The sequence below is a fragment of the Asparagus officinalis genome, chromosome 1 (genome assembly GCF_001876935.1).
Source record: "Asparagus officinalis chromosome 1, Aspof.V1, whole genome shotgun sequence".
Lineage (NCBI taxonomy): Eukaryota > Viridiplantae > Streptophyta > Magnoliopsida > Asparagales > Asparagaceae > Asparagus > Asparagus officinalis.
In genome coordinates this window covers 27,644,335-27,654,813 of record NC_033794.1, presented here as the reverse complement: position 1 = coordinate 27,654,813, position 10,479 = coordinate 27,644,335, and positions in this window count along the sequence as shown.

Sequence of the window (10,479 nt, the reverse complement as noted above, 5' to 3'; positions counted from 1 at the left end):
GCTTCGGGGAGCCTTATGCAAGATGGAATTGCATTTCTGGTGGGGTAACACATATCCTGAAGAACTGGTTGATTTGCCATTTCTTAGATTGGTTCAATACGGATTAAACGATGAGAATTATCCCTAACCCAAGTTTGCATACACCAAAACAAATTTTTTTTTAAGGAAAGAAAGAAAATTAGTTTCTTTTTATGAAAAGAAAAGGATAAAAAAATCCTAACTAAAACAAATTAAAGCAATCACTTTTCAATCACTCTAATTCTAGGGTTTAGCCTAACTCACTGGACCAGCTCCTAACCAAAAACTCTTACAGTGAAAAAATTAAAGTTTTACCCAGGTAGTTAGCCAGGTAAGGATAGTACTAGAGGGTGATCAGCGATCAATTAAGTACCTCGTTCCTTACGGAGCGCTTTACGCAACCCCTAAACTTTGCCTTAGACACCAACTAATCTGAGAAAACTTAAACCGGTTCACTTAAGGATTTCTTGTTCCTTATTGAGCTCGAATCCTTAGGGGCCAACATCTAATGAGTTTTAGAAGGCTTGGGTTTGTGAAGTGAGGAATTAGTGATTTGTGGGCTAAGAAAAGGGTGATGAAATCCCTTACCTTATCTTGATTATGGGTTTTGCCCTTAAGAATGTTTTAAGTGTGTGCCAAATCAAGTGCTACAATCACTTTGGTGAATTCCTACACTATATGAAATGCAACCCTAGAAATTAAAAGCGACTAAAAAGGATGATAAAAAGAAAATCTTTATATTTTTTAATTGTGGTAAATAACAATCAAATGTGAGAAGAGAGCTCTTGTTTGAATTTATTATCTTGTTAGTTAATGTCCAAGTGAAAGGTAGATTTTATTATGGTCAACAAAAATAAAATCTTTTTGTTTTTTTTTAAATCCTAATTGTCTCTAATTGTGAAGCTAACTAAAAATGTGGAATTGAAAACTAGAAAGAGGGCTTACCCGAAGCAATTTCTCTAAGTTCTTGATCTTCAATCCAAGACTTTCAAGCTCCAAGCGGTTCCTTCACAAGAAAACACACAAGTTAAATAACCAAAATAATAAAATCTTATTTTAGCACCTACCCCGGCAACGACGCCAAAAACTTGATGCGGCATAATTATGTACCAAAATTGCAAGTGCACAATTGATCAAGTTATAGTATAAAAAGTTATCGATCCCACGAGGAAGGTGATTTTAAGAGATTATTAGAATAGGTTGTTATGTTATGTGCGTGACAAAATAAGATTAAAGAATAAGTGTGATTGTGATGAGTGATTGTTGTGAATATATGCAAGAGACAATAAATTGAATTTTAGAGGAGAGAAGAAAGAATTAAAGAATAAATGAAATCACAAGGCAAGAAAGAAAAATAAATAAAATCAAGAAATAAAAGAGAATTCAAGAAAGTTAAGATGGATGATTCAATTTAAGATATGAGAAATCTAGAATTTAATCCACTAGCAAATTTCAATTATAAAATACAAACTATTCTCTTTTTATCATATTTCAACTTAGATTTATTAAGCATAGACTATCAAACCATTTAAGGAAAGTATAACCTATCAAATTATCATCTAAATCAAAATTACTATTCATGATAAGAACAACAACAAGATAGTAATCCTAGAATTCATAAGCATAACCTATCAAACCATTTAAGATAAGCATAGATTATCAAATTCTTCTTCTACCGATTAGTTTTCTAGTTGATTATCCTAAACATGAACATTTTAAGTAAAAGAGAATAATTCATATAATATAAAGGAAATTAGACTAGTTTTATGCAATTCTAAAATTCCTACAAGAATTAATTTCACATCTCAAGAAATAAAAACAAGAAGAAAAAGAACTAATTACAAAAATAAAAAGAAAAGAAAAATCTAAACTATGAACAAGAAATAAATCTAACTACAAAGAATAAAAATCTAAACTACAAAATAAATTACAAAAATTAAATGCAAGAAAATAAATCTACTCTACAAATTAAAGTGCAAAAAGAAATAAAAAGACAAGAAAATAAATCTACACTACAAACATGAATTTAAATCTAACTAATAAGCAATAATAAAGAAATTACTAAAAAGAAATAAAAGAGAAAATAAATACAAACCTTCAAATTCCTCTTCTTCCTCATCCTCATCATTCAACAAAGAGGAGAAAGATGTCACGCCCCGCTTCCCAAAATACTGGGAAATCAGAACGTGAACAAGTCCGCGACGTATTCGATTGAGAAGAAATATTATCATCATTTTTTTTCTTTTCTTCTCAATTATTATCATCATTTTTTTTTCTTTTCTTCTCAATCCAATACGCTAAGCGTCAAATACATAAATCTCAATCACAGGTCCCCGATCACAATAGCAAGAATAGAAAGACAATCCAGAATAAGAAATAAACATATCATCCATAGTGAATCATCCCAGACATAAATATGGGTTCATCATACCCTTACTACAACAACAGTTCAACTAGGAAATAAGAAATACATAGTCCATAAAAGGAAATACTAACAAAATAACCAAATCTGTCACCAAACTAAAGAAAATACTGCAAGAGTGCTCTATTAGCTACTACAGAAAAGAAAATGCGTCTAGGCTTCAGTTTGTTCTTCCACTCCATCAGAAGGACATTCCGGCTGAGCATACACTGGTTCGGCGGCATCATCGAACTGAACCTGTTCGTCTCCTAAGTCTGACGCACACCAGAGAAAACAGGTGTACGTCAGGTGCATGGCGCACGGCAAGATCTCACATGAACAAATAAAACGGTCTAATGTTCCATGCTACGATAATAATAATAATAACAAAAAGATAATGATACATGCAACTGAAATCTAATGGTAACATACAACTATGTGAATACAGTGACTGGGTCGAATACTAACCAACCTAAAACTCAGTGGTCCACATCTCACACAGAGTCAACGCTCCTATCATCGGATAACTGGCTGTTCACAAATCCCCTACGTGCATCCAATACCGCTACACGAATCGGTCAGAGGACTACACGCAATCCGATTTCGGCCTGGTCCGAACTCAAGCAGAACTCGGGTGACTACACAAATTCACTGACTAAAGTGACTACACGAATTCACTTTAGCCCATCAAACCAACCCCAGTGACTACACGAATTCACTGGCGCGAGCCTGGAAGATACATCAACAGCTATATCCGATCACATGAACATTAACTTCCCCATCCCAACTCTTCTCGTTTTTCTAAGTCAACACAACACATGTCTTTAGGTCTTATTCATGTCACACAGGTCACTATAGTCATAAACTCCTAACGGTTCTCAATCACAACAAGGAACAATCAATGCAACTAATCATGTACAATAGTATCATAGCATATCAGATAATCAAGACTAAGAATTTGAATCATAAAATTGTTCTAAAATAATCTTTTGAAATAATAAAGTTATTTACTTAAAAATAATCCCTTTTTCAAAATAAGTTATTTTCTCACTATATTAATTCTAAAAATAATCTTTTAAAATAATAAATTCATAAATTCAAAAATAATCTTTTTATAAGATAAATTCTTATTAATTCAAAATAGTCTATTTTCCCAAACATAATTTCTTTTTTTAAAATATGTCATTCTAAAATGATTTCTTCCACAAAATAATTTCTAAAAATTATTATAATTATTCTAAAATGATTCTTTTTCCAAGATAATTCCTTTTAAATTATTATAATTTTCCTAAAAAATGATTTTGTTCTCACATAAATTCTTTTTAATTACTATAATTGTCCAAAAATAATTCCGCTGCCAAAATAAATTCTTTTAATTTTTCATAATTATTCTAAAAATACTAATTATCATATTATTATGATTTATCTAAAATCATTCATCAAACAATCCCACGCAGATAATTATTGACAAATCTAAGCAGATAAATATATCAGATCTAAAATTACAGATAATTCATAATAAATGTAAAATTCAGTTCTGAGCAAGTGGGATCTTGCCTCGGGTATATCACGGACTGTAGTAGGGAGCGTCGGGGTGATTGCACAGCGTTACGACGGGTTTCGCGGAGTCGACGGCTAAAATTACAATTTGAGTGTTAATGCGACGTGCGATATTCGAACGAGTATAACGAGGTGTACATAAGGAGCCCAAGTGAAAGAAATATACCGTGTGATAGATAACACGAAGGGCTACGCACCGGCGAAGGAATCGACGGAAACGGAGGTCGGAGTTGGCCGGAAAACGTGCGTGAAGTCGGCTCCGAACTGCAGTTTTCTGCAGTGAAGCTCACTGATCCGAGCTCGCTGTTCGGAGCTTCTTCCCGCTGTGCGGGCTCGCCGGAGGTGGGAGGGGTGACGACGAGCGGAGACGGGGCTTGGGCTCGGCGAGGGTGGCTGTCGGAGGTGGAGGCTTGGTCGGAGTTCGTGGAGGAGGGGGTTCGAAGTTGGGGGAGGTGGAGAACGGAGGGTAGGACGCGGGTGGTCGTGGAGCTCGTCGGAGCAGCGGCGAGGCTGAGACGACGGGGTTGGGCTGGAGTCAACGACGGTGAACTGGAGGCGGTGGTCGTGTGCGGTGGTCGGAGGTCGACGTCGGAGCTCGCGGCGGCGAGCTGGAAGCGGCGCTGGGCGAGGCGCTGCGCGGGTCTGAGCTCAGGGGGCGGCGGGGAGTTGGGATTTTGTAGAGGAAGAGAGGGAGAGAACTGATGAGGGAGAGAGAGAGTGAGAATGACAGTGAGAGAGATTGAGAGAGGACGTGTGAGAGTGAGAGGGAGATGAAAACGAGAGGAAGAGAGATGAATCTGGAGTTCTTTTGAGGAGTGGGGGAATCACGATGTGGGGGTATGCGGGAAACACGGGGGAGGGTTTTAGGGAAAGTGGGGTAGGGGAGAGAGAGAGTGAGAGAGAGATGAAGAGAGAGAAACAAAGTGAAATACCGTAGGAAAAACACGGGGAAAAATACCCCTTTACAATATAATTTAAAAATACCAAAAAATTAAATCAAATAATTATTAAAAATTTATGATCAAAATAATAATACTAATAACAATAACAATAATAAATAATTAACTATTAATTTAAAAGTTTTACCGAAATAATTAAATTTATAATTAGCAAAACTATTAAAATAATACAATACAGTATTTTTAAATCGTAGAAAATTCTAGAAAAATTGGGGAAATACAAATACTCTTTTAGAAAAATAATATTTAATATTTAAATACCAGAAAATTATTTAAACCCGTATTAGAAATTTACGGTCATTACAAAGAACAAATTTAAAGTGGAGAAAAATTATTATTATTAATTACAACTAAAGTTATAATTTTTGGAAGGCCTTCTCAATTAAGAGTAGTCATCCTCTCCAAATGGAGTTACAAAATTTTTCACCCTCTAACCCCTCACTCTCTACCCCTATTTATAGTAAACATCAGTGAATGAGAGCCATTGGATTAAAATCTTATCCAAAAACAATAAATTTCAGGCTTAGATTCGTAACTAACTGCCCAGTGTATCGATACCAGCATCGATAGGGGTATCGATGCTGGCATCGATAGGGGTATCGATGCTGGCATCGATACAGGCATCGATGCCCCCATCGATGCAGGCATCGATGCCTGCCTCTCTTCTTTTGTTGTCCGCAGAATTCCTTGTTGTTTGCTTTTGGGCTTTGGACTTTGGGCTTTGCTTGACTTTTGGGCTTGGATATTTTTCTTCTTTTGGGCTTTTGGATAATTTGAAAATTGATTTTCCAATGGGCTTCTTTGCTTCATTTCTTCATTTAATCAACGGGTTTTGTTAAGAGATTGGAGTTTGAGATTTATTCTTCATTAACCTGCAATTAAAAGATAAAAACAATTATTAGTGGTATATTTATTCATATAAAATAGATAATGAGGGTATAAAATTGTAATAAAATATGATTATCACTAGTTTAAGTCTATTATTTAAAAAATTAACATCATTCAAACTCAAAGCCTTTCTCAAATCCTAGGATCTTAAGATCAAATTTTCTTAACAAATTTTCTAAGTGGTGAGTATTCCCACATGTCAAAAACTTGATGTGCAATTTTATTATATTCTGCAAGTGCACAACTTTGGTTGTAGCATTTATAAGTTGTCATATGGGCGTTATTCCCGCCTGTCGAAAACTTGATGTGTTATTTTATTAAATTCTATAAGTGTACAACTTTCGTTGTAGACTTTATAGGTCGTCCTATTGGAAGTATTCCCACCTGTCAAAAAACTTGGTATGTTAGTTTCTTATATTCTGTAAGTGCACAGCTTTCATTATCACCTTTAGAGATCATTAAGATGATAATGAAATTTTATTTTAAGAAAATTTTATTTTAAGATCCTACGGTCTTATTCTGCAAGTACACAGATTTCATTATCATCTTTATAGGCCATCCTCTTGGAAATTTTGTTAAAAAAATGATTTTAAGATCCTAGCATTTGAGAAAGGTTTTGAGTTTGAATGATGTTAATTTTTTAAATTAATAGATTTAAACTAGGTTACTTAGGCTAATTCCATTAGGTTTCTAAACTAGATCTTTTATTTAATCTCTTTATTTAATAGAACCCTAAAAGCACAAGGTATATTTTGATAGGAGTTATAGCCTATCAAATAGCCCTAATCTTTTATTGACTAGAACCCTAAAAGCATAAGCTATGTCTCATTAGAAACTGTAACCTATCAATTAGTTATAATCCTAGTGTTTCTAATTAATTAATCTAGACTTTCTATTACTATAGTTTAATCTCCTAAGTATAGGTTAGGCCTAATTAAAGTCTACAACCTATCAAATTATAATTAACCCTAGCTTTTATTAATCTAACTAACCAACTTCTTACTTAACCTAAATAGATCTTTTTATTGGTCTAGATTAGTTACCTAGCTTCGTTATCCTAAGCTTCCTAACGATAATTAGCTACTCATGACTAATTTAAGAGAAAAGAATAATTAAAGAAAAGAGAAAGAAATAGCAAGGCAAGAAAAATAAGAAAAAGAATAAGAAAATAAAAATAAAAAATTAGGCAACTTAGTAAACCGAAGAAACTAAAAAGGAAGAACTTGAACCCTAAAATAGCAAGTAAAAAGAAGAACTTTATTGAATTATCAAAAATTAATGTGAAATTGAATGTATAAAATATAACGACCCTAGACCCCTATTTATAGTATACATGAATCTCTCACAATCTTCAGATCAAATTTGATCTCCAAATAATTGTCATAACCATAGGATTCATTTTGGTCATCAATTAATTGAATATTTTTATAATACAAACAAGAGTATAAAATCTCAATAACTTCGGATTTTTCCCAGAATTAGATACTGATGATAGATTTTGAGAAATCTGCTAATTTTGATGGATCTATCTCATCGAGATAGCTGTTTTGATATATAATATGTTAGATTTTGATATCTGGATTAAGAGAAATTGCCTTTATTTGTAGTTGATAATTTAATCCGAATGATTTTATTTTTCTTGTCCTCCAAGTAGTAGAATATTTTCTTTTCTTCTTGATTCTGTGCTATAGATCTGATTGTTGCTTGATTGGTTCTTCTAGAATATGGGTTTTTTGGCTTCACTGGGCTTCATTCTCAATTTGAATCCCCTACTTTCTTTTTTCTTAACTTAGTCATCATACTACACTTTAGTTATAAATTTAATCCTTTTTTAACATTCGTTAAATATTAAGTGTTAATTTGTTGTTTATGACCATATTACACTCAGTTTCATGACAATAAAGGTCCATGTACTTTTTTTTAAATTTAGAACTCCTCTTTGGAATCTATATAAAATCAATCTAACATTGCTAACAGATTTATCACTCTCCAATGTGTAATATTAGAAACTCTTATGTTTGTAATAACATTTTTTTATGATTGTTGACAAAATAATAAATTTTCATGATTGTTAACAAATTAGTAATGAGATTTTAGTGTTTATGCATGACAACCATCAAAAATCAAAATTCTCATCCAAATATCATATGACACACAAAACTTTCTATCTACAATCATGCTAAAACTGACATAGTCGCAGGAAATGAAAATTGAATTCTGATTAGGAAAGAAAAAAGAGAAAAATTCTATACAATAAACAAAAATTATACTGGATATATGCTTCTCGTTTATGTTCATGGTGATGACTGATAACATCTAGTGGCATTTAAATGATTTAAGCAATTGTTATTAGCATGCTTTTCTCCTCAGTTTTATGAATGAGAATAACAGTGAGGTTAAATGGCACTTAAATGTGCTATAATTTCACCAATCTTGCACTCAAGTGATCCCTATTTCAATACCACACACTTAGATGACCCAGAGTATTTAAGTGCTCTAGATAATTGCTTCAAAGTTTCAAAATGTTGCACGATGGTGTCCTCTTGTTTACCCAATATTGCACGGTGGTGCCCTCTTGTTTACCCAATGTTCAAATAAATTTCCTCAGTTTGTGATTGGCCTCACATAAATACTCTAATTTTCTAAAAGTTTCTAAAAGTTTCATTTTAGTATCCTCTGTTATGTGATATTCTTAGATACATAGACAAAAGTCAACTCTGTTTGGTTTTTTTAACTATAGGGAATTCATCTGCAACACTTAACTACTTCGGGGCAATTTTTTTGTTCGGTTTTAAAATAGGGTCATTTAAGTGTAAGGTTCATGAAACTTTAGGGCATGTAAGTGCAAATTAGTGTAACATTGCAGAAAATTATATCGAGCATACGCTGTACCTAAACTACCGAATAATAGACGTATATTTACCACCGACTAATAGGCATTGACATGCTTTTCTTCCCCAGTTTTATAGTAAAACTAGACATCCGGTATATCCAAAGTTTTTTAGTACATGAACCAGAGTTTTTCTGTATCTCTTTTTTGTTTGAGACACAAATAAATTAACGGTCCATTTTTTAAGGAAGTGATGAGGTTGAGGTAGAATTGTCTTTTTAATTTGTATTTAATGGTATTTTTAACGGAAAGTTAAAATATGGGCAAAATGACCAGATTGGTATATTTTGCAGAGGCTTTGTGACATGTTGGTATATTTTCTTTTAGTTTTGTCAGATTGGTATATTTTGTCAACTCCGGCGCTAATATAGGCCTTAAGTTTGCCGGAGTTACTGTTTCCGGCCAACGCTGACGGGATTTATTGCATAAAACCCCTCATTAAAATCTCATCATGCTCCTAACCCCCCTCCTCCTCCCCTTCTCCCTCCTCCTGCTCATCCTCTTCGACCTCCCCCTTTCCCTCCTCCTCATCATCCTCTTCCTCCTCCTCCTCCTCCTCCTCTTCAACAAATCGTCGTCATTGCTTACGAAAGGGGCTTATAATTTGAGGGGCTTTTAGATATGCAGCTTTTAGATCTTAAGCAACTGGCTTCTCCCATTTGAGGGGCTTAACAATCTCCCAGGTGAAGTTAGGGTCCAAAATGTTCATAAGTTGCAGTCTTAAGGAACCTGCCATTGCCTCCTCTGTTGAGATCAAGGTTAATGGTGATCATCCCAGGCCTGAAATCAAAGTTTTCCTTCTCAATCTTCAAGATCTCCTGAAAATTTCCCCTAAAATAGGTTCAAGTATAGCTAACATTTCAATTGTGGAAATGAGAGAAAAGGATGCATCTTCAGATAAGTGTATGTCAATGACAGAGCACGATCCCAAAACTTTAAGGCTTCACACCTTAAAACTTTCAGCCTTGGCATCATCATCATCAATGCATTATCTCAAGTGCTCTCCTTCAAAACTAAATCATCCACTGCAAGATAACACCCATAGGAACAGGATATACAAGTTCAAATTTGAGATGCTATCAGATTGATATCAGATAATGTTGGAATACACTGTGGACTGGGATCACGGGCTTGATGACGTGCTCCTTGAGATCCGCGGCGATTTCATCGTTGGTGACAGTCTCGTCATGCTGGATGGAGATGAGCACGGTGTGGACACAGGGGGGGACCATGGCACCGTTGTCATTGCGGTACTCAACGGTGACCTGGGTCTTGCCATCGGGCATCAACCATGCACAGGTACCATTTTTGCGGAGGAGGAGGAGGGAGGAGGAAGAGGGGAGGTTGAAGAGGATGAGGAGGAGGAGGAAGAGGATGATGAGGAGGGAGAGGAGGAGGAGGAGGAGGAGGAGGGGGTTAGGAGCATGATGAGGCTTTAATGACGGGGTTTTATGCAAGAAATCCCGTCAGCATTGGTCGGAACAGTTACTCCGATCAAACTTAAGGCCTATATGACGCCGGAGTCGACAAAATATATCAATCTGGCAAAACTAAAAGAAAATATACCAACATATCACCAATCCTCTACAAATTATACCAATCTGACCATTTTGCCTTAAAATATGTCTTTTTGGCCAATGTATTTTAATTGGTAATCAGTAATCAACATCCGAGAATTTCTTTCACCCCGACTTGTTTGCGCTCCGCAGTAAGTCAAGAAAAGATGAAATGCTCGACCGCTCGTCCCTCTCCCTTCTCGCCCA